The sequence below is a fragment of the Marmota flaviventris genome, chromosome 4 (assembly GCF_047511675.1).
Source record: "Marmota flaviventris isolate mMarFla1 chromosome 4, mMarFla1.hap1, whole genome shotgun sequence".
NCBI classification, from domain to species: Eukaryota; Metazoa; Chordata; class Mammalia; order Rodentia; family Sciuridae; genus Marmota; species Marmota flaviventris.
In genome coordinates, this window is record NC_092501.1 from 29,454,209 (window position 1) to 29,477,476 (window position 23,268).

General features: G+C 34.9%; 1 protein-coding gene across 5 annotated transcripts in view; it reads right to left on the reverse strand.

Annotated features, from left to right (window-relative positions):
* R3hcc1l (R3H domain and coiled-coil containing 1 like) overlaps positions 1 to 23,268 on the reverse strand; it is a 93,524-nt gene that overhangs the window by 45,718 nt on the left and 24,538 nt on the right. For 2 of the 5 annotated variants that reach the window (XM_071611017.1, XM_071611018.1), the window contains exon 2: positions 20,675 to 20,797. The exons of the other annotated variants lie outside the window; for them this stretch is intronic. The gene's annotated coding sequence lies outside the window, so the exon portion shown is untranslated. The remainder of the gene's footprint in view (positions 1 to 20,674; positions 20,798 to 23,268) is intronic. 5 annotated transcript variants of the gene reach the window in all.

A 23,268-nucleotide genomic window follows, 5' to 3' on the forward strand; every position in this document is an offset into this window, starting at 1 on the left:
AAGAAAGTTCCAACCAACTAATGTACATGAAACAGCTACTAAGTGAATTAAAATACTATTAAAAGGCAATGCAAGGCACATCTTCTGAGAGATGTGTAGTATTCTTTGGTATTAGAAGGTCAGAATTCAGGTTTGGGTTCAACAGTGATAAGCTAGAAAAGTCACTGAGATGCTTATTTTACAAGTTAATGGATATTTTATGATTATAACATTCATAGTTTAAGGTATACAAATATACAATGAGTAAGATAAGACAATTAGTGTATTATTTTAAAGTCTTTATCTTTTAATTATGCACTAAATTCTTTATAAATCTATACACACAAACTTACAGAATTATTACATTTATTGAGCTATTTTTTTCCCTTTGAACATTAGAACAAAGTAGTCTCCCAATGTTAATGGAGTGAAGGAAGTCTCTACCACTCTATAATCCTCAGATTACCCACTGGAGTCTGTAAACTCATTGCTAATTATTACTGCACCCAAACTCCAAAGTACTGTCAAAAATTGGCACACAAAGTATTTAGTCAATAAGTGAGTAAGGGTGATTACCCTTCTTCCTGCTTTCTGGTCACAGAAGACATCCTGGCCTTAGGGATAAAGACAATTATAGTGCTGTCAATCACATTATATCACTTCACAGATAGTGATACAAGAGTGCTACATGGCCTAAGCCAGGCCAACCAAGATTTTCTTCCATGATTTTCAAAGCCAAAAATACCAGCAAAAAATCTTGTACCACCTGTCTAGTTGCCTGGTTGTACAAATGAATATATTTAACCAAAATATTTAACAACAATGCTATTAGTAAAAATAATGATTCAAGAATAAAATTAAAACCACAGTTTACAGAGAAAGAGAGAAGGGAGAAAAAAACATGAGTACGAGCACATAGAAGCATTATTTCCAATTAAATTGAAGTAAAATTACAAATGAATAATAAATCAAGCTTAAGGATTTTTTGAATGTTTTTTAATCCTATCAACATCCAAAATAGAGCATAATTTTGGTGTCTTTAAAAATTCTTGTCTTACTTTGCTTCTCAGAACAAAAAATTTATACATTTTAATTCAGTGTTACTATACCTCTGTCATGAGCCATCTGTGGGCTTGTGTGTGGACTCTGTTGCGCATAGTAGCCTCCTGAGGGAATAAGTCTGGGACTGGGAATTCTCTGGGGCACCCCCCACAAGGACTGACTGCCTGATGCAGGTGAACTTCCCCATCAAGCTCTGCCTAAAATCTCACACAGCACCTGAGATGGGTGGGACTTGCTGAGATGTCAACCAACTTGCTGACTACAAGACATCATGAAGCAAGACTAGGCCCTTGAAACTTTATCCCTGCCTTTGATGTATCTTCTTAAATAAACCACCAGAGCCATTTTCTCGTTGTCTAGTTCAAGAACCCATGTGGACTAGATCTATCAGGTGCTTCAATGTTTATAAATATTAAAAAAAAAATTTTATTCATAATGGATGCTAAGATTCATTGTTATAACCTCAGCTCTCCATGGCTGGTCAATACAAGAAATGTCTACCTGGAAAATATTTTCTAACTTTTACAAAATCAAAGGTAAGGCAAATTTCATCCAGTCTTCCATTTATAACAAGAAAGAATAAAAGCATATCTCCCAAATTTATGCGGTTCTTTGTATAGATCAAGAATGTGTCTCATTCTGCTCCCTTTTCTGCAAAAAATAAAAATTTAGTTTGGTATTCAAATGTAAAGATTAACCCATTCCAGATATCTGCATATCTGGTAGTATTTACTCCTCTGTCACTTTTTAAAGTCATCTCAAATTCCTTTGAGGAGGAGTCAAGACACAATTAATTCATACATATTAATAAACAAAAATATAAAGGCAAGGGAAATAGGCAATATATTTACTTCAAATCTCTTTTCAGAAGATATCTTTAAGCTTCATCAACTTAAATTTGTTTAAATTATTTTTAAAAATTTTAGGATAAAGAAATACCTCAAATGACGTACACATTGAGTTCTATCCATGACATCATCTTTAAAATAGTTTGCAACAAACTATGCAATATAAAGATATTTATATAAAGTATATACTACCAGACCATTACAATTCTCATTATTAAAATACCAATCTATCTTGAATGTAAGATTCAACAGAAGAATCTAAGCACAAGCCTCAGAAATGGACAAAAATCTATACGCGAACTCATTTTATAATAAATGTGGCATCTCAAAACAATGGGAAAACATGGAGCATTCAATGCTAGGAAAAATGTCTGGCTGTTTATTTGGCTTGTCAAGACTGAGGATTTTACACTATACTCAAGTCTATGATTGGTCTATGATTTTTTCCTCCTATTGAATATGACATAATTGGGTTATCAAAGTTCCTGCAAGACATAGGAAATTAGTTAAGCATTTTTTGGTGAAGATGTTTAAAAATGACTCATTTTTAATGTCAAAGATAAGTTTTTCTTCTTGACCTAGTTTGGCAAATCTGTTTTTCTAGAAAATTTGACTTTTGACCTAAGTTTTTACATTAATTGATACAAAAGTTGCTCACAGTCCTTCCTTGCTATATATTGCTTTATCTTTGCTATAGTTGCCATTATGTTCTCTATTTTGGTTCTTAATAGTATTTATTTGTATTTTCATTCTTTTGAATTTGATCAATCCTGCCAGAAATCTCTCCTATAAATCTTTCGAAGGGGCAAATTTGGGTTCTATAGATCATCTCTACTATTTATTTTTCTACTTCATTAATTTCTGTTCCCATCTTTATTTTCTTCCTTCAGTTTTCCTTAGAATTATTCTATTTATGTTTTATTACCTTCTTCAGTCAGTGATTTCACTGGCTATAACCCAAAGTTATTTGTAATTGCTACTTTTATTTGTATTACAAAAGATTTTCAAACATAAAATAGAGAAAATATTACAGTGAACTGCCAAACACCCATCACCCAGCTTCAAATTACAGTTAATGTTTCTTCATTTTATCTATGCACACTTCTCAACTACTGTATTATTTTAAGTAATTCCCAGATATTATTTCATTTCACCTTTAAATATTTCAGTATATATATTTAATAAAAGTTTTTAAAATACAACCAAATTAGATTACCAAATTTCACCTTTTTAAAAAAGAAAGAATTCTTTCTATTGTCCTATATCCAGTATTCAAATTCTACCAATTGCCTCTCATTATGATGTCCACCAATGTATTGTATTTTCCAGTCCTGACACTTAAGAAAATGTTATTTGTTCTAATGTCCCACATTCTGAATTTTGATGACTGCATGGCTCATGGTGTTTTTAAATTAAGTTCTTACAGTTTCTGTACTTCTAGAAAAGTGGTGTTTGATCCTAGAAGCTTAATGGGAGTTGGATTCAATGTTTTTATAGCAAGTATTCTTCATAGCTGATGCTATAAACTTCCTATTATATCACATCAGGGAGCACAAAACCTGATTGCCTCCCTTTTGTAATGCTAACATTGATCAGTTGACCCAGGCACTGTTAGCCTGAACTATCCATTATAAAACTGCCCACCAACCTTTCACCTAAAAGTTTTAGCAACCTTTGATGAAAAATGCTGATTTTTTTAAAAAAAAGGAAAGAAAAGAAAAATGCCAAGATAGACTATTTCATCAGGTTTTACAAACTTATGACAGATATTTCATTAGGTTTTACAAACTTATGACATTCTGTCATTCTTTCTGGATATGTTAGCTGGGATTTCAGAATGAACTTTCATAAACTATTTTGTGACTCAAAGGTAGATCTTATATAGGTAGGACAGAATGATTCTTAAGCAGTTTCTGAATGAACTGGTCATTTGGAATCCTCCAAAGATGAAAAATATAATTATTTTGTCTTAACAAAACAAAGCAAATAACAACAAAAAAAAAATCCCTTATGGATTTTTACATATTTGCTCTGTTTCAATCCATTAGCTATCTTTGGCTAATGTCAGCCCCTTCAATTCTGACATAAGCACCAGTTTTTTTGTTTTCTTGATAGTTTCATGCTTTCCAGTATGACATCTTATGTAAGACTTACTAAAAGTTGGAATCAGTCATTTCACAAAGTCCTGTTTCATTTCAGTGAAAAATAGTATTTTAAAATCACAATCTGGGCACTAAGACATTTCACTATTTCTTGTTAGTTCTGATTCTTTTTTTTTTTTTTTTTTCCGGTGGACACAACATCTTTATTTTATTTTTATGTGGTGCTGAGGATCGAACCCAGCACCGCGCGCATGCCAGGCGAGTGCGTTACTGCTTGAGCCACATCCCCAGCCCTGATTCTTGGAATTAAAGAATTATAAAACATTTCCATGTTTTCCCCCCCAAAAATAAGTTATTTAGAAGTATCTGCCAAATGTATATATTAAATTGATTTCCAAGTTGATTACACTGTAGTCTAAATGAGACCAGATCTTTAAAATTTGTTGACTTTTGTTTTCATGGTCTAGTAAATGGTTAATTTTGGTAAATATCTCATCTTTGTCTTAAAAAAAAAATCATATAAATGAGCTAAAGTACTGTGTAGGGGTTTAACAGTGTGGCAGAACTAGCTAGCATGCACAAGTCCCTGGGGTTCCATCTTCAGCACCACACACACAAAAAAAGTATTATTCAAATCATATCCTTAATTAACTATCTACTGTTTGTGGATTTGACCTCTCCTCCTAATTTTGCCATACTTTTATGTGATTTTTAAAAGTTATGTTATCAGGTACTTTTACAGAGAATTGACCTAACTTTTTGGTAAACTGATACATTTATCTAAATTATGTAATGACTCCTTCCATTGTGAATTTTGGGGGACAGGGCTAAAATCTACTTTGTATAAACATTATACACCTTCATAAACTTTCATTTGGTTATGTATCTTTGCTTATCCTTTCATTTTCAACCTCTCTGTTTCATGTTTTAGGTGGCTTTCTCACAAACAGCTACTACTGAATTGTGTATTTTTTTTTACCCAATTTGTCAATCTCTTTGTCTTTTAATTATCAAATTTAGTATCCATTTATAGTTATTGTGATTATACAAGCATCAGAAAGTGCTTTTAGCTTTAAATTCTGTGTCTCCTTTCTATTTACCCTGCTTCCTTATAGCCTTCTTCTTTTTCTGCTTTCTTAGAGATTGAGCAAGTTTTTATTTTTCCTCAATCCTAGCAAAATTGTATAGTCTGATTTGAGTATTTGAATTCAGAGTCTTTCACTGATTTTATTCAATCAGGGCAATAAATTCAGATCTATCTTCCCTGCCATCAGTCATCTTCTCACATGTGCCTATTCTACATCTTAACTACACAACTAGTTTTTTAAATTTTAATAGCCATAATCTGTGATACTGGGGACCAAACTCAGGGGCACTCTGCCACTGAGCTACACCCTCAGTCCCTTTATTTGAGATAGCATCTTGCTAAATTGCTGAGGCTGGCCTGGAACTTGTAATACTCCTGTCTCAGCCTTCTGAGTCACTGGGATTACAGATGTGCACCAGTGTGCCTGGCTGGCTATGGTTTCTACCTATCTCACACCATGTCTCTGATCTCCCTGGTCATATTTTTTTGGAAGTTTTGTTATTGTGGTTGTTATTCTTTTTTAAACAATTTCTCTTTTCATCTATCTTTAATTATTTTTAATAGTTTTACACTATGGTCAAAAATTATAATTGCGGCATTTAATTTTTAATTTATAAATTGCACTAAATTTTTATTATAATTTAACACTTATTTTTTGAATTTTTTGAGGATTTAATTCTATTTACTCTGTTTTGCCTAATGCACTGTCTTTTTGCTTTTTGTAATTTGGGGTAATGAGCTGAACTTTAGTGGGACTTTACAGAATCCCATTCAGCCAGACTATTTATGTCCTTCTAGAATGGTTCTGCAATAATGTTAAATTTTCAGTTTGGAAAGTTCTGGACCATACATGTAAAAAAATAAACCCACATGGAGGTAAAGCAGTAGTTATAAATTCCCAGAGAAAACTTTTCCCCTTCACTCAGAGCTCAGATTAAAAACTTACTTATTTTCTTTCTGTGAAACTGAAAAAAATATTTTTTTTCCTAGTCTACTCTTTGAGTAAGCTGAGAGTTAAGGCTTTAGGGGCTTTACTCAGTAACTTAACTCTTCATCTCTTCTAGGCCCAAGGCCTTTACTCCTATTTACTAGGAGTAAAATTCAAGCTTGTTCATTACTAAAAACAGCAACCATTAGCCATTAGTAAAAGTAAAATATAATCCCAAATCATAAACAACCTAAATAGGAATGTTTTTATGATGACACACCCACACAATGAATGGACAGCCAACACAAGTGAAAAAAAGAAATTACAATTCCAATCCATTTTTTCTTACACTAAAGTATGTGCACGTGGGGTGTGGCTCAGTGATAGGTGCCTGGCATGAGCAAGACCCTAGGTTTGATCGACAGCACTGCTAATAAATAAATAAATAAATTCATGATCCACAAATGACTAATCTTTACCTTGGTCAAAATAGTTATATGTGTGGCACAATGGACTTTTACTCAGTCATAAAGAAAAATGAAATTATGTCATCTGCAGGAAAATGGATGGATCTTGAGACCATTATGTTAAGTGAAAAAGCCAAACTCAGAAGGTCAATGGTCATATGTTTCATCTCTATGTGGAAGCTAGAGAGGAAAAAGGAAAAGAAAGGTAAAGTGGGGATCTCATAAAAAGCAAAGGGAGATCTGTGAGGCTGGGGCAAAAGGACAGTCAATGTAGGTAATGAATGATTGGGTCAGGAAGATGAGGGCTGATCCAAGAGGAAATAAAGTACTAATACCTTCAGAACTCTTCCCCTCCTCCAATCCATTGCCAAGGTTACATGTCTCCAGAGAACAGTTTCTCCCTGCAAGGGGTTGTTAACGAGTAGTCTCTGGGTGGCTCCCTTCCTGCCTGTACCTGTGGGTGGCTTCATTCCTGCTCTTAGGTCACTCTCATCTTTTGGGTCAAATAGGCAGGATGGGAGGGAGAGAGAACAAAGGAAATCAAAAATATATAAAAGGGGCAGGACAGCTCCACTCTCTCAGGCAACACCTAGGGTCCCCTCTTCTGCAGGAGTCTCTCTGTGTGTTCTATCCTTTAAATAAAACTTTTGCTCTTGCCTCAGCGTTTCTTGGGTGTTCAATCTTGAAATGGGATTCCAACCTGACTCTCAACACCAGTATCATCAGTAGAACAGAGGAAAGGGTCTGGGGCTAAGAAGTGCTGTGGAGTAATACTGGCCAAACCGTATTGTTATATTGTATGCATATACTAATACATAAAAACAAATCCCACCATTATGCACAACTATAATGCACCAATTTAAAAAAGAAAAGTAATTAGGTGTGGTGTAAGTTACTAAGCCTCGAGTTTACTCAAAACATAAAATGAGAATAAAAAAAGTATTTCAAGCAGATTAAATAAGATTGTACATGTATAAAAATTTGTCAGGCATGGTAAAGTCTCTATAGAAGTTAGCTATTCAGTAGGCAATTGAATTCCATAAGTTTTAAGTTTCCAAGGGAGTAAAAAGTCCTTAAAATATTACAACGTGTACTGGCTGCTTGTAAAATCCATTACTGGACACTAACATCTACTTGCTTATATATCCTAGCTTTATCCATCCTTCTCCCAATAATAGCTCAATGTTGTAAACATGTAATAATACAAAGTAAATTCAATGCAACCAATTGTAACATGAAAATTCAATCCTGAAAAGAATGTGAAATTTCATGAAGACTATGAAAATACTGAAAAAGATACTCATCTCACAGCTAAAAGGGGAAATTCAACAAGAATGAGCTACAACAGGAATCAAGAAAAAAAGGAAATAACAAGGGATTAAGAAAATCTTTTGAGAAACTGGTAAATCCTTTAACACTTTTGAAAAAACTGATGCACTAGCTTGGTCCATATGATAAATGCTAGGAAAACTGAAGACAAAATAAAGTATGCTATCAGACTATCACCAATTTTATTGGAAAAATTATGCCCAGAAAATATCATATCATTCTTTTATTCACCCAGGGGATTAAATCCAGAGCTTCACAAATGCTAAGCACACACTGTACCCACTGAGCCACAACCCCCAGGCCCCATTCTTTATTAATTCTGAGAATCAGCACAGCTACAACTACAACCTACATTTTGTGAACTATATGGTAAAATAAATGTTTCCATTTCTGAAGGTCATCTCTAATAAATTTTTTTTCTAAAGTTAATAATCAAAAAATGTTAGTCTCCACTTTTAAATAGGCCAATTTTAAAGAAATGTTTTCCAAGTACCAATTTTCTCAACTGGCAAAAGTTTCTCATAAATGTACATTCCTAAGGAGAAAAAGATTATTTCAACTGCTAACAGAGGTTATAACTTGGAGAGCAATAAATGAATGAGGAAAAAAATAATTTTAAAGAGTTACTATTTTTAAAAAAAATTTTGTACTTGTAAATGGACAGCATGCCTTTATTTGTTTATTTTTATGCTAAGGATCAAACCCAGTGCCTCACATGCTAGGCAAGTGCTCTGCCACTGAGATATAGCCCCAGCCCGAGGATTACTATTTTTTTATACTATCTTTATCATAGTATTGTTTATTTTTTTTACAACTAACATGGACTAATTTTGCAATTAAAAACAAAAACCACTAAAATTTATAGACAATTTATTTTAGTAAACTAGGACATTACAGTAAACTGATACAAGAGAAAGCAAAAGCAATGAACACTGATAAACAGATCTTTATTGGGTAAAATTACTGTAAGTAGAGAAATGATGAGTGGAGAAAAGGAGAGGAACTTTTTAACGTACCTGACAGCATAATAAAACCAGCAGCACACAATACCTGATGTTGGAAAGTACCCTAAAATATTTCAGAATGCTGAGCAATCTCTACTTCTTGGTCTAAGAATGATCTAGGACTACACTATTGAATATACTATCCACAAGCAGCTACTGAGCACTGGAAATGTAGATGGCCTGAACTGAGATGTGCTGTGCACATGAAGCATACCTGGATTTTAAAGACTTGGTACAAAAAAAATGGGGGGGGGGGGGAGATTTAAAAATCTCATTTTTATATATTGAAATGATACAATTCTGGATATACTAGGTCAAATAAAACATTAAAATTTTAACTTCCTCTGTTTACTTATGTACTTTTAAAAATGGTTTCTAGAAAATTTAAAATTACATATGTGCTTCACATTTGTGGCCCACATTACATTTCTAATATTATAACACTAAGATCTTGCTGTATCCCTGATGCCACAGGAACAAATACAATCTGCTTTTCTTCGTCTTGTTAGCCTCAACAACATGGGAATATACCAAATCAGAAAATCAACCAAAGCATGAGCATACATATAGATAGATAAGCTTATCTCTAAACACTTTAATGTTCCCTAAATTCATAATGATTTTTAAAAGGTCTCAAAAAAGTCTTTAATGCTTCATAAATCCAAAAGACCAATTCGACAACATTCCCATGAGATAAAAGTTGTCCTCAACAAATTTAGGAGCATTTTTTTCCAATGTAACTTTTTCTCCCCCTGAAAGTGAGGATTTTGAGCTTATTATCTGAAATAGTGGAGTGCCTTAGATTTAGAAAAAGAAAGCAACTTCCATGCTAGGCATGCCCTTGTAACCCCAGCAACTTTTCAAACTCAAGACCAGCCTCATCAATTTATTGAGGCCCTAACTTAATGAGACCTTGTCTCAAAACTTAAAAAAAAAAAGGGGGGGGGGGGGCCTGGGGATGTAGCTCAGTGTAAAGTTTCCCTAGGTTCAAGTCCCAGTACCAAAAACAACACATAAAAATAGGTTTTGTTTTTGTTTTACTATACTATCAAGAACATTCTTTTTAAAAAAATATTTATTTTTTAGTTGTAGTTAGACACAATACCTTTATTTTATTTATTTTTATGTGGTGCTAAGGATCAAACCCAGGACCTTGGACATGGTAGGCAAACACTCTACCCCTGAGCCACAACCCCAGGCCTCAAGAGCATTCTTTATCCTCATTGGTCTAATTACAAACCAGCAAAATTAAGAGATGCCCGGTTCATCAGTATAAATGCCCACTTGTAAGGAAATGAAAGTGTCTTAAAGAAATTCAATATATTTACAATTAAATGTAAAACATATTGTATAACAAAAGCAAACCAAAAGACTTCTGCATTCTACACTAAGATAATTAAATGCTTTTAAATTATAGCCATAGCCTCAAAAAAAATTCGACTGTTCTTCCCTCCCTGCACCTCAGAAGGAAAGTCATCTCCAGGATATATAAAGAACTCAAAAACTTCACATCAAAAAAACAAATAACTCAATCAATAAATGGGCAAAGGAACTGAACAGACACTTTACAGAAGAAATACAAATAGTTAACAAATATATGAAAAAAATGTTCAACATCTCTAACAATTAGAGAAATGGAAATTAAAACTACAGTGAGATTTTATCTCACTCCACTGAGAATGGCAATTATCAAGAATACAAATAAATGTTGGTGAGGGTGCGGGGAGAAAGGTACACTCATACATTGCTGATGGGACTGCAAATTGATGCAATCACTCTGGAAAGAAGTACAGACTTGGAATGGAACCACCATTTGACCCAGTTATGCCACTCCTTGGTATATACCCAAAGGACTTAAAATCAGCATACTACAGTGATGCGGCCACATCAATGTTTATAGCACCTCAACTCTAATAGCTAAACTATGGAACCAACCTAGGTGTCCCTCAACACATAAATAAAGAAAATGTGGTATATATACAAAATGGAATATTACTCAGCCATAAAGAAGAATGAAATTATGGCATTGTCAGTAAATGGACGGAACTGGAGGCTATCATGCTAAGTGAAACAAGCCAATCCCAAAAAAACAAAGGCAGAATATTCTCTCTGATATGCAGTACACAATATGCTAATACACAATAAAGGGGTGGGGAACAGAAGTATAGAAGTTCATTGCATTAGACAAAGAGGAATGAAGGGAAAGGAGAGGGGATGAGAATAAGAAAGACAGTAGAATGAATGGGACATAACTTTCCTGTGTTCATATATGAATACATGACTGGTAAAAAATCACATTGTATACAACCACAATAGGATCCTAGTTAGAGTAAGTTATACTCTATGTATGTATAATATGTCAAAATACTTGTAATGTCATATATACTTAAGAAGAACAAATTTTTTTTTAAAAAAGTAGGATTTTGTAGGCAAGAGCCTTGGATTTTATTATCAATGTGTTGGGAAATTACTCAAAGGTTTCAGCAAGAGAACTGACATGATCTAACTGAAGATCATTCTAATAACAAGTAAGTTATAGGGGGATAAGGGAAGTGTTAGGAAGTTATTGTACCATATTTAGGATAGACACATAGGAAGTTATAAGTAGTAGTCAAATTAATAAAGATTCTAAAACCAAAACAAACAAAACTTGGTGAATTCACTGTGGGTATGAAGAGAAGAAACGAATCACTCTGAGATTTTTGGTATGATTAATTTGGGTGATAATATTTATTATATTTTATTATAATATTTATTAAATTTTATTAAAATGGGGGAAGACTGAACAAGGAAAGAAAAAAAGAGGAACCAAGGGTTTTGATTTGGACATGTTAAATTTGCCTACTGGACATTCTGGTACAGTTGTTAAGGAAGCAATTAGCATATAATTCTGAAGAGCTGATGGGAGGTGTAAGCATTGGAGACAAAAAGAGCCACTGGTGCTTAGGGTTGAGAGGGACTCCAACACCTAGAAGTGAAGAGGAAGAGGAGGTACTACCATCAAAGAAGACTGAATAAACACACACACAGAAAGTAAACAGAAGCATGTCAGATCCCAAATGGAAAGTACACAAAATACTTTTTAAAAGGCAACAGTAACAACTAAAAACAGTAACAAAGGTTGGTGAAAGGTCAAGTGGGAAGAACAGAAAAATCTCTACTGGATCCGGCAGGATAGAAGTTGTTAGTAACATTGGAATAGCTTCAGTGGAGTTAGGGAGATAAACATCTCACTGGAAAGGGCTAGGAAACAAGTATGAGGTAAGGAAAAATGATCCAATGGGGAGGAAGAAACTGGTGATGCAAATGGGGGATGGGAGGTTAATTATAAGAAAGGCATAAACAGGTTTTAAATCCTAGAACATAAAGTTACCAACTATGAGATTAGAAATTCTAAACAATATCTGCTTCATCATTTTTTAGAAACATGAGGGGCATATATGATATTCTGTACCATTCAATTACTCCCCAGAGGGCCATTAAAAGCACTTTAGCTTCATTATTTGTACATCGATAAAGCCCACATATTCAAAATCCATTTAAAAGTTATTTTTGACTTAGAAAAGTTCAGGATTAAAGCCTCTACAAAATAGTTCTTTAGTCATCTGAATTCAATCAGTAAGGCACATATACTTCTTTAGCAGCAATATATGTCTTCGGAGTACTAGGCACCCTTGCGAATGTAGCAGTTAATGTTGGTAAACATTTATACAGTGCTTAGTGTTCTGCTAACTGAACTACATTACCAAGTTTTTTTAAATATATTTTTAGATGTTGATAGACTTTGATTTACATGCGATGCTGAGAATCAAACCCAGTGCCTCACGCCAGGCAAGAGCACTACTGCTGAGCCCCAGCCCCAGCCCACCAAGTTCTTTTTCTTCATCACTATGGGCTATTTATTACTTAAGAAATAAGATCCCCTAATAGAAAAAATGGGGTTTCTCTATACAAAACCCATATCAAAGGTCTACAAAAAGAGGAAATTTTTAAGAAAAAAAAATTAAAGCAGTATAAAGCTAATAAAAAGTAAGGATGTTTTTGTATTTTTTCTCAGTACAAAAGGTTTACACAATAAATCTAAAAATTTTTTAAATGTGTGATCTCACCTTTCAAAGTTAAGAACAATGATAACATTTTGTCATATACACTTCTAATGATTTTTATATTTTCAAAACCATGGTTAAAAATACATAATAAATTTTCTCTTGATTTTTTAACCATATAGTACACTACTTTTAACTATGTGCACTCTGTTGTACAACGTATCTCTAGAACTTTTTCTTTTTTATTTTTGGTACTGGGGTCACTTAACCAGTGAGCCACATCCCCCTTTTTTTACTTTTTAATTTTGAGACAGGGCTTCACTAAGTTGCTGAGTCTGTCTTTGAACTTGCAATCCTCCTGCCTCGGCCTCTGTAGGCTCTGGGATTACAGGCATGTACCAACATACCCAGCCTAGAACTTTTTCATCTTGCAACTCTATACTCACTGACCAGCCACCCCTTGTTTCTACCTTCCTGTAGGCCTTAGCAACCACCACTCTGCTTTGTTTTATGAGTCTGACTTTTTTAGCTATGTCATATCAGTAGAATCAGGTAGCATTTCTTTTTTTGTGATTGTCTTACTTCACTTAACATATTAATGTCCTCAAGGTTCAACCATGATGTAGCCTAATAGTAATTCCTTCTTTTTTAAAGCTGAATAATATTCCACTATGCATTCTTTTCTTTATCCATTCTTAGGTGATGGACATTTAGGTTCCTTCCATATTTTGGTTACTGTGACTGATGCTTCAATGAATATGGGGCTGCAGACATCTCTTCCAGATGCTGTTTTCAATCCTTTTGTGAAACTTACTCAAAAGTGGGATCACTGAATCACATACTACTGTTTTTAATATTTTGAATGATTTCTACACTGTTTATAATAGCTGCACCATTTTACAATCCCACCAACAATGCAAGGGTTCCAGTTTTCCACATCTTTCCTAACTTTTCTTATTTTCTGGGTTTTTTGTTTGTTTAATAGTGGTTATCCTAACAGGTGTGAAATGATATCTCACTGGGGTTTTGATCTACATTTCCTTGAATGATTAGTGATGCTGAGCATCTTTTCATGTAATTGTTGGTCATCTGAGTATTTTCTGGGGAGAAATGTTTATTCGAATCCATTGCCCATATTTTAATTGAGCTGTTTGTTATTATTAAGTTGTAGGAGTTCCTACATATTCAGGATATTAACCCCTTATCTGATAAATGGTTTACAAATATATTCTCCCATTCTGGAGGATAACTGTTTCTGATAACTGTTTTCACTCTGATAACTGTTTCCTCTGCTGAGCAAAAGGTTTTCAGTTTGATGTGGTCCATGAAATAAATACTTACCCTCAATATATGCATTACTCTTTATTTCTTATTTACTTTATTTCATTTTTTAAATTTAAAATTCTTAAAATTTAAAATCAATTCATTAAAATGATTTCACTTACAGAGTTTAAAAAATACTACCAATAGCATATTCAAGTGAAAAACTTATACAATAGACACAGAAGTTATTCTCTATTTCAAATGATATGGAATTCTAGTTGTAAATACAAGGGAAAGTTATACATGAGTAAAAAAATCAGATTTTATCAACTGATCAGAATTATTCTTTAGCACAATAATAAAATTAGGTATACATTCAGTGCTTCTACACTCTCAAGGTGTTCCACTCCCAGTCACATAGTATTTGCAAGTAACCAATCTCCTTCCAACCTGAATGTAGTAGCACATGCCTGTAACCCAGCTACTTGGGAAATTAAGGGAGGAAGACAGCAAATGTGAGGCCAGATATGGATACTTACTAAGTAAGACTCTCTCTTAAAATAAAAAGAGGCTAGAGAGAGGGGATGGGAATAGGAAAGACGGTAGAATGAATCGCACTTTCCTATGTTCATACATAAATACACAACCAGTGTAATTCACCATCAGGTACAACCACAAGAATGGGAAGTTATACTCCATGTATGTATGATATGTCAAAACACACTCTACTGTCATGTATATCTAACAACAACAACAACAAAAAGAGGCTAGGTATAGCTCAGTGGTAGTGTACCCAAGGGTTCTATTCCCAGTACTTGGGGGGGGGGGGGGACACACAACCAAAACATAACAAAGAAACACTTGTGTGTTATATAAAATATAAAAAATTATTATTGGACAACAGAGAAATGCCTTCGTATTTTAAAATCTATAAAATCTGCTAATGAACCATAACCGACTATGCTGTAGTTTTCTTAATGCATTCTTTCATAAATGTACTTACACTTTCACACATGAAGACACAAAATAATTCTCACTTCTCTTCAAACCTGATTGTACAAAACATGTACTACAATTTAAATTAACAGAATAAGACAATAATCTGTAATGTTAAGTCTGTAGTAGAAGAAATTACTCTAGGCCTTCTCTTTAACATACCTGGACTGAGGAGAAATAAGTGAGATAGATACTCTTAAAATCCTTTCACAGACTTTTCTCAAAGGCATGCAAGAAATAGATTAATAAATAGAAAGCAAAACAAAAAGTCAACAGCTCTATGCAAACTGCCAAACTGGTCCACTTATAAAGTAACACCCCAGGCATTATTCGCTGCAAAAAGCTGCCCTTACCCCTTATACTAAATAACAGTATGGACTTTGTATTTTTCTTTTTTTACTTTTGAGATTGTGCAGGGGGCTGTCTTACTGTTACACAAACTGCCCTCAAACTCAGGATCCTTCTGCCTCAGCCTCCCAAGTAACTAGGATTATAGGTGTGCACCACCTTGACCAGTAAAAATAGTAAAAATATTACTATTTTTAAGAATAATACCTAATTTTTATCATTTTTTTCTCTTTACCACCTGTGATTTCTTGTTACTCTAAGCATTTCTATTTTTTCTCAATCTATATTTTATCTTAACCAAAAGGCCAAGTAGCAATCTACTTTTCTCAATCTAATGGGCAATGCAAATTCCAGTATGTTCAAATTATACAAAATAAAAGGCTTCTAAGTGAGAATCTGAGGGATTTCTTATGTCAGCAAATTATGTGAACTTTAACATACTAACTTTATGATACCTATTTTTGCCACTTAACCAGATTTTATTTGCTCACTTGATGATCTTGGTTGCATTCAAAACAGTATCATTTTATCCTCCCCAAAACTCTATGAAGTAGTATTATTACTATTCTAATTCTACAATTGAGGAAACAGAGTTACCAGAGGATATTAAACAACATGTCCAGAGCTGAAGTGGTAGAATATGGCAGAGGATTATCTCAATTCTAATACTGACAATTTGATGCCCATGTTTGTGTTCGTAAATGCATTATGGCAATGTGTAAATAACAGTTTGCTGAGTACCCTTTACTTTAGTACCTTTGGCAATTCTCTGGAGAAACAAGAGTGAGGAGTAACTACATCAACCAGTTGATACCTAGGTGATCAGAATTCCTAATTTCTCCCCTTTCATGTCTTTAAAAGCTGTTCTAAGAGACATGACTAAGCCATGAGTGGAAAGCCAGAGAAACACCACTGAGTAAACAAATGCTGATCAGAAGTTTTCAGGGGTTTAGCTCTTTGGGGCAGGGGGTACTGGAATTCATGGGTGCCTTACGACTGAACAATATCCCCAGCCCTTTCTTACTTTGAGACAGAGGAAATTGCTGAGGCTGACCTTTAACCTGCGACCTTCCTACCTCAGCCTGTCTAGTGGTACATGCCTGGAAATACAGGCATGTGCCACTGTGCCAAGATTCAGAGGTCCAGTCTTAGGTAAGATTATAGCATGCCTATCCTATTCTGAATCGAAACCCTAGACTTTCCATTGCCATTTGAAGTATTTACCAAAGATATTTAAGACTGTTCCTTCTGAGATGAAGTCCCAAATAATCTTTGACTACTTATAGAATACTTGGGTATAGTGGTTTTCAACAAATATTCCTTGAGTATATGTAGGTTAGGTCTTCTCTGTTCCCTGCTGACATAACAAAATATTGGCCTGACTCCCAATTATCCCTTGAGTTCCTTGAAAGCAAATAAAATATCTTATGATTTTTACATTCTCAATAGTTGGCCCCTTCCTGACACATGAATGGCTGTAAATATACATTCAGTAAACAAATGAGTATGAAGCAATGTGTTTAACAAAAGCAGTATCAATTAAATTTTGCTCCTTTTTAGACTGTGTGTACATTTTTTAAAGGTCTGTATATTCTTTAATAAATTTTAAAATTCTATTGTGTTATTTCTTTGACTCAACTCATTAACTATTTTCCTACTAAAGCAGATATGACAGGTGTTTTAAAAAAAAAAAATTTTACAGAAAGAGACCTTAGGTGCACACTAATGGTAATAATAAAACTAAACCAGATCCAGATTTAAAGGATTTCCCTAATCAATGCCTGGTTCACTCTTGAAAATCACAATTTTATGTGATCAAAGAAATAATACTCTGTATTTTTAAAATACCACATATTTTTATAGATGGGTAATATGTAGACATATTCTAGTTATGAGAAATGCTGAAAAGCACTAAGACTTCAACTGTTTCTGAGCGTATAAAGATCTTGTGGATTCAGGAAACATGGCTATATCATTTAAATTTGTGTTGCACCAAAGAATTCAGTGAATGAAGCACTAGGGTAAGTGCTCATGAACATCATTTCATTTAACCATCAAAATTACTCCTTCAGGAACATTATTACTGCCACTATTTTACAGATGAGGAGGACACACATCTAGTTAATAAGTACAGGAATCACAACTGATATCCATACAGTTCTAATATAACATCCATGCTAGTAACTACGCACAATTCTATCTTAGAGTACACCCTCAGCAAAGCAACTCTTAAATTTTCTCACTCATAACCACCTAACTAATATTGAAACAAAATACCATATTTGTTTCTAACTCTATCACTGAGAAAATCGTTCACCTTCTTAAGTTCCAAACATTCCCCCATCTTGACCACTGAGGGCTGTTTGTAACTGACATTTCGTTTTCTGAAAATTGTATTCCCCCCCACCATAAAAATACTGCTGGCATCCACAGCTGTGTTCTGTATAAAACTTGTCACAGCTGTCAGTGGCAGTGGTCATGATCTTAGGTGACTGGAGTTTTGGAAGACTAGAACTCTCAAACACAGGTTGTAAATATTTATGTAATATTCACCACACCAAATGCTGAATAAAACCATCTGGGAAAAACAAGGAAGTTATGTGATTAAATGTGTTAAGTATCTATCTAAATGGAACAGCTATTTGAAAAGATCAATTTTATGCTATTTTTGTTCAAAAGGGTAAGGAAGCCATTTTCCAGATTTTATTTGTTTACAAGCCAAGTGGCTAAACATCAAAACTGAAAGAACCAAACCGTCTTCTGTTTTTCTCAACACTGAAAGATAATCAGGCAAAAGACCTGTATTCAAATGACGTTACAAATTATTTAAACGTTTTTTTTTCCTTTTCTGACTTACTTCCACCCAAAACCTCAATAAATTTTGAACCATGGGTCATGAATGGTGAAGTCAACCAAGGATGTTTTTATTCTAGTCTCTCTCTCAAGGAAGAAAGGAAAACTGAAGCAACATACCAAGACTTTTACTGAATACACTGCAAGTCTTCCTTCTCCCTTGACCTCCATATTCAATCAACGGACAAGTTCTACTGACCGTCATACCTAAATATCTCTTTAACCTGGGTTAATTCTCCCTATCCCTAATGTCACTGCTCCAGGTTAAACCAACACATACAAATCCCTATATTGTGGTAACAGGCCATCTCTCTGTCTTAGCTTCCTTTCCATCACTCCTCACCTTGCATCCAGAATGACCGTTTAAAAATAATTCCCTGCTTAGCTATCCCCCTCAATAAAAACCATTCAACGACTCCCCAATATTTTTATGATAACAATCAACCTCTTAACATGGTTTACAAGACTTGTTTTATCCTGGCTCTGGTCAATTTTCTCCACTCTTACCTTCTGTCACTTCTGTCCCTGTATACCATTTAGCCATAGTGGGCATCTTTCAGCTTTTCAAACTTTCCATATCTGTTTTGCAGGGTTTTTGTTTGTTCGTTTTACATATTAGCCACCACATGGTCTCTTCCTTCTACCTATTTTACTTTCCTACAACTTCCCATCTTTACTAATCTCCTCTATTCTCTCTCTCACAAATTTCCTGAGAAAATCAACTTAGGAAAGATTTTATTTTTGGCTGGTGATTTCACAACATGATTACTTGGTCCTGTCACTTTGGGCCTTTGGTGAGGTATAACATTACCCAGTGAAGAGTGCAAGGTGGAGCAGATGCTGCTTATCTCACAGCTGCCAGGAACTGGGGAGGGAAGAAATCGAAAAAAATGGACCCTTCAAGGATATACCACCAGTGATCAACACCTTCCAGTTAGTAGCCACCTCCCAAAGCACCAACTGGGGACCAACTATTAACACCTGAGTCTATGGAGGACATTCCAGATCCAACCCATAACATTAATTATTTAAGATTATATATACTCTTCTATATACTCCTATTGCAGTTCTTATCAATACTTTGGTAAAATTAGTAAATTACTTAACTATTTAATCTTCTGCACTACTAAACGAATGAATGAATGAATGGTGGGTGGATAACGTGCAAAATCACAAAATTTCCAAAACCCTTACTTTCTTGCTGGGTTCAGGAAATTTTGTGATTTTTACACATTTCATAGCAATATACCTAAAATTTTAAGGGCAAACAACTACCTCAAATTTAAGGAAAGACAAGACTTCTCAAAGGAAAGATGAGACATGAGGACACTTCCTTACCTATAGTAAACAATGGATATCATACAAGTCAGAAGAATTTTAATCAAAATTAAAATTATTTTAAAATTACTACAGGCCAAACATGGGCTACTATGACAATATAAAACCCTTGGTAACCACAGAAACAATAGGATTCTCACTCACCCATAGGAATCTTCTCCAAAGACCTCAATGCAGGCTGAAAAAAATGACTAGGGTACATTTGGAAGAGAATGGAAGCTCCTTTGGGAAAAATACCAAAACCTACCTGGATTCTTCTTGCCCACCTCTCCTATAGGAAAAGTCTTAAGTGGTAAGGGAAAAAAGGCAGTCAATGCTATTGCTCTCAGGAAAAACGCAAAGACCTACTGTAGTTGATTAAGGGAAATGAAACAAAACCAACCAAACCAAAGTCCTCTACCCTTAAAGAACCACTGAAAAAGTCTCAAGTGAGTTCCAAGGGAAAGTAAGACACCTACCTAAAATGAAGACTGAACCATACCAATGGTATCAACAAACACCTACTTGGGAGAAGAGCTAGCACATGGAGAAATACCCTCTTTAAGATGCAAGTTCAGCAGGAAGACATAAAGGTGAGGGTAGAGGAGACATTAAGAAAATCCCTCTGGCAGGGTGAAGGTACAGTAGTCAGAAATATGCTTGCCTAGCATGCTAAGCTCTCTAGTCAAACTCCAGCATACACACACCTGCACCCCTTAGTGATTCACCAGAACCTACAAGATATAAAATAAGGAATTTAAAGTTCGCCATGACTTGGTGTCAATGTACTGTTTTCAATCAGATTCCTGCTACTCACAAATAAAATTCTCCATTCCAGGCAGGATGGCCTCCCAGCCTCTTTCATTCAACATCTGAAATATCCCCCTAGAATTATCTCATTTTAAACAGCCCTAGTTACTATTCATTCAAAAGACGTATATCAAATTTGGCTTTTTCCTATAACCATTTGAAGGTACGCTGCTTTCATCCTTCTGTGAATTCATATACATTCATTATCTGTGGTATTCATGTCATTAGATACTACCTTATACTGTTGTTTAAGTGTTGCATTTATAGCCAGGCATGATGATGATGCACACCTATGGTCCCAGCTACTCAGGATGCTGATGTAGAAAAGATCAATTGAGTCCAGTAATTCAGGGTTAATCTGGGAAAAACAGAAATACAACCCCATCTTAAAAAAAAAAAAAAAAAAAGTTGCATTTATGAATATTATCTCATACTCTATAAGTTTCTTGAAAACAGACATAATTCCTCATGTGCTCCTTGTATCCTTGTGAACACAATTACTAAATATACACTCAGAGAAACAAATTAATGCAAAAATTAATTCAACAAATCTCTGGAAAGTTCATACTTTGAGAAACTGAGGCAAATGGCATTGGTTTTTGCTGAGATCTGCAGCTACATTAAACTTATCTTCCAATTTCTAAAGTTGAAATTAGTATCTGACACATGGAAAACAATAAAATAGCTAAATATTTAACTAAATTTCATCTTCTAAGGCCACAAAAAAATGAAACCCTAGAGTTCTATTCCAGTCCTCCTCAGATTATACCAATATCTTGAAATAGTCTACATTCTATTTGTTCATTTTCTCCCTGAATAGACTACAAATATCAAAGACAAAAGTTGTACTGTCTCCTCTTTTTAAAGCCTGCAACATAACTACCACAGCACTAAGTACAGACATAGTAAGAAGACAATATTCCTCCCAAAATTTTAAAGGTAACATAAACGCAGCTCTTATATACTTATCTGCCCCATGTAAAAACATGTTAGTTACTCTTCCTACTGGAAAGATTTATTTTTCATCATCTTTGGCTCAAATTCTTAAATGCTATCTGCCAGGTCTCATGCCCCAATAAATATGCATCCACAAGCAATTATGGAGATAGATAGCTTATGGGGAGGGGGCACTCTTTGGTCAGGTCCCAATGCTGGCCTGTGGTTAGGGGAAAGGAAAAATGGGGGGAGGGGTATAGCCCTGTGATTAATCACTGCCCACTCTGCTTAGGGGTATTTATCACAGCCCACTGTCAGGTAAATCACTGGAAAAACACCTCTTCAGTAATTAATGTGAAGTGACGGATGGACAGCCCCTGGGCCCATTAATCAGGAACATCAGCAGCCTACTGAGATTATGAATGTCAGGATGCATAAACTGCCGGTGGATCAATAGGCCCAGGAATTCATCCAAGGCTCTCATTTCCGAGGCATCTCCGGTACATTAGGCTCCCTTAACCCCTCCCTCAATCTGAGGTGAAAACCAAGGCTTCAGAACAAAGAGCAGGAGCTGAGGTCTGAAGTGACCATTGTAAGAAAACAGTCAAGGAAGCTGTTCATGCCTAGGAAAGATACCAGGATAGTCAACATGAGTACAAAGTGCTATTTTGACCAACAGGGTCTCTCAAAATGTTCAGTTATAGGAAAAGTAGAGGAACCATAAAGATATAGTTAATATTCATCTATTCACAGCTTGATAATCCACTTTAGGGATCACCTAGGTTCTTGCTTTTAATCTTTTACCCATTTTCCTATCCATACTTTCTTTCCTTACACATTAGCACCATTAATGTAGAAAGAAATAAGGATGAAAATTCAATTTTTACTACGTATGAATATAGGCAGAAATTTTAATTTAAGAATAAAAAAAACTTGTATAAAATAAAATCAATGAATTATCTTTGAATTTAATTCAACATCATCCTTATTACCATGATGAATAGGGAATTGCCAGCAGAAATATCTACAAGTATTAAAAAAATATTAACATCAAAAAGGTCTGCTCAACTTGTTAAACAGTCTGGAGTTGAAAGAGAGTTACTGTCTACTCATCATCAAAAGTTTAGCCAAATTTTTGTATGGGAAGTAAGGCTGGCCAATGGCTTCATATTGAATACACTCTAGGCTGGCAGTGACGGGAAGGAGACTGCTTGCTGCCACATCCCGCCAAACCCCAGTGCTGTGCTTTGTGGTGAGACTCAGGCCAGGGCTGCAATTGTTGGTTAGAAAGTGTCTCAGAGTTACGGCTGCCTGTTCCGCTAAATCTCATTTCATCCTGCTGATGGATGGATGGACAGATGGCTGCTTGGTGAAAGCAGCATTATCAGCCAGCTTCTATGGGGCCTCTTAATGATGGATAGCCCTCTTTCTACTTTCTCCAAACCACCATCGATCCAAGCCATATTTCAGCGGTCAGAAGCCCAGTAATATTAAGACACACAATCAGGTTAAGTTACTTTCAGTGTAAACCTCTAAAACAGAAATCCTAACACCTCTGCTTTGCTGTCATGAACTAGGCTAAACATGTTACAGTTTCATTCCTTCTAGAATTCCAACAGCTTAAAGCCCAAAGGGAACAGCTGGGCTCCATTCCTAGCAGTACTTGAAAAGCTAGCTTGTTTGCCAAATTTTTTACTAGCCAGTTCGTTTCTGGGAATGAACTCTACAGTACTGGTGAGCAGATCTGTGAGTATGTGTATCCAGTGGAGTGTGATGCTATTAGAATCATCAAACCACCTCGAGTTTGCCAGTGATATATCACTGTCCTCAAACATGTATAGAGTCCTGCCTACCAACACCAAGGATGGTGATTAAAAACAGGACAATTAAATT